Raw genomic sequence first — 1,893 nt, 5'->3', positions numbered from 1 at the left:
AGCAGGCACTGAGAGGAGTGTAACAGCCCTATAGTTGTTGTAGCCATGGTGGTCACCTTTACCTTTCCATAGAGAGATAATAATGCTCCTCTTCCAGCCAGGTAGTTTAATACCACTGCACCAAATTGAGTAGATGATCTGCCACAAGAACAAGACTGCTGCAGGCACACCTTTCTTGCTCATCTCCCCATGGATGCCACAAATACCAGCTGCTTTCTCATCCTTCAGCTAATTTACCATGGAACAATCTTGTCTACAGATGGCAGATCACAACTAGCTAGCAGATCATTCACTTGTGCTGAAGGCATCATGATATTCAGAACAGTACTAGGTGGGTCCACTTTATACAATACCTTAAAGTATCATGCCCAATGAGACACTACTTTGGGATACTTCATCAGAGTCTAAAAACTCCAGAACTCCGAGAGGGAGGCTTTGTCCCAGTAAGCATAAAAATTCCTCTGAAGGTAATATATGAGTCAGAAGACCAGTGATGCAGCTCAGGATGATGGTACCAAGAGCCAGCAATGCAAAGTTCATGGCTTTTGGTTAAGTCTAGGAGCATCATATCACTTTCAATTTCTAGTACTGCATCTTAAAGGGCTGACAGTGCTCTCAAATCCCATTCTGTCAACCCCAGCAGAGGCATTAGAATTTCCCAAGACCACTACATCTCCCTGTTGGAGATACTTCTTATGATGGAGCACAGCTGGGCACAGAAGGTCTCCCTCTTCGAGCTGTCCCTCATAGCAGTCAGAGCATACACAGCAACCAAGAAGATGGCACCCAGAGACTGGTATTACACTTGATATCATTGGAGCCAGTCAGTTGGCCACTGCAACTGCCGCTCCCCCACCCCACCCCGGGCATACTAGCTATCAGAGCATCCAGAGTATTAGTATATGTCACTACTGATTGAGATTTCACTCCTCCTTGGCTGATGCACTTCCAACAAGGCCACAACAGTGACTCACAAAAGGCTGAGTTACAAAGACATTAGGAGCAAATAGGAGTCATCTCTCAGAGAGAACTTTTCCACTCTCCACTCAAAAAGGCTTCCTTAGGTTGAATTGAGATTCCCTACTCCTGACAGATGACATTTTCACACCACTCAGGCAACAACTCTCCAACTCAACATGTCCTCCAGAATTTTTTCTCCATTTGGCAGATGGATGTCATGATGGTTTTGCCCATACTGCTTCATAGAATGTGCTTTATAGACAATCGAAGTACTTCCCTGGAGGAGAGAACTCGATAGTCCTATTTTGATACTTGTTGCTGGTTAGGGTTTTATGAGGTTGGAGTACAAACCTCACCTCAGTCTATTTTACAACAGGCAGAGAAAGCATTTGACAATAGACAGAGGAAATGCTTGGTCTATTCTTTGGCAAGCCAGTCCCCACACAGCATAATTTCTTGCTGATCTGGTTGCAGTGATCAAATGTTCATGCAGTACATAAGCTCACTCCCTCCATCAACTCGATATAGCTTGTGCAGGTGTAGTGTGTGCTACATGTCAAATGTTGAAGTGATTACAGTGCAATGTGAGATTAAGTGTTTTGCTCAAGGACTCAATGCACTTCCTGGTTTGGGAATCAAACTACAGTCAATCACAATTGCAACACCCTAAGAACTAAGCCATTACAATGATATAGTATATATTATGCATTTAAGTAACACACAAATATACACAAACATGTACATAAATATCACAAACTATTATATATCTATTTTCACAAATTACAAACTGAACAGCAGTGTGTTTATGTATGTTCATCAGTGTGTGTCCACATGTGTGTTTGTCTGAGTGTCCATTCATTTTCTTTTAGTAACATACATATGACATTATTTAAGAATCATATGCAGCCACAATATACACATACAACAAAATGT

This window comes from Octopus bimaculoides, chromosome 4 (genome assembly GCF_046866305.1).
Source record: "Octopus bimaculoides isolate indiv1 chromosome 4, ASM4686630v1, whole genome shotgun sequence".
In the NCBI taxonomy this organism is placed as follows: domain Eukaryota; kingdom Metazoa; phylum Mollusca; class Cephalopoda; order Octopoda; family Octopodidae; genus Octopus; species Octopus bimaculoides.
This window is presented reverse-complemented; position numbering follows the sequence as displayed.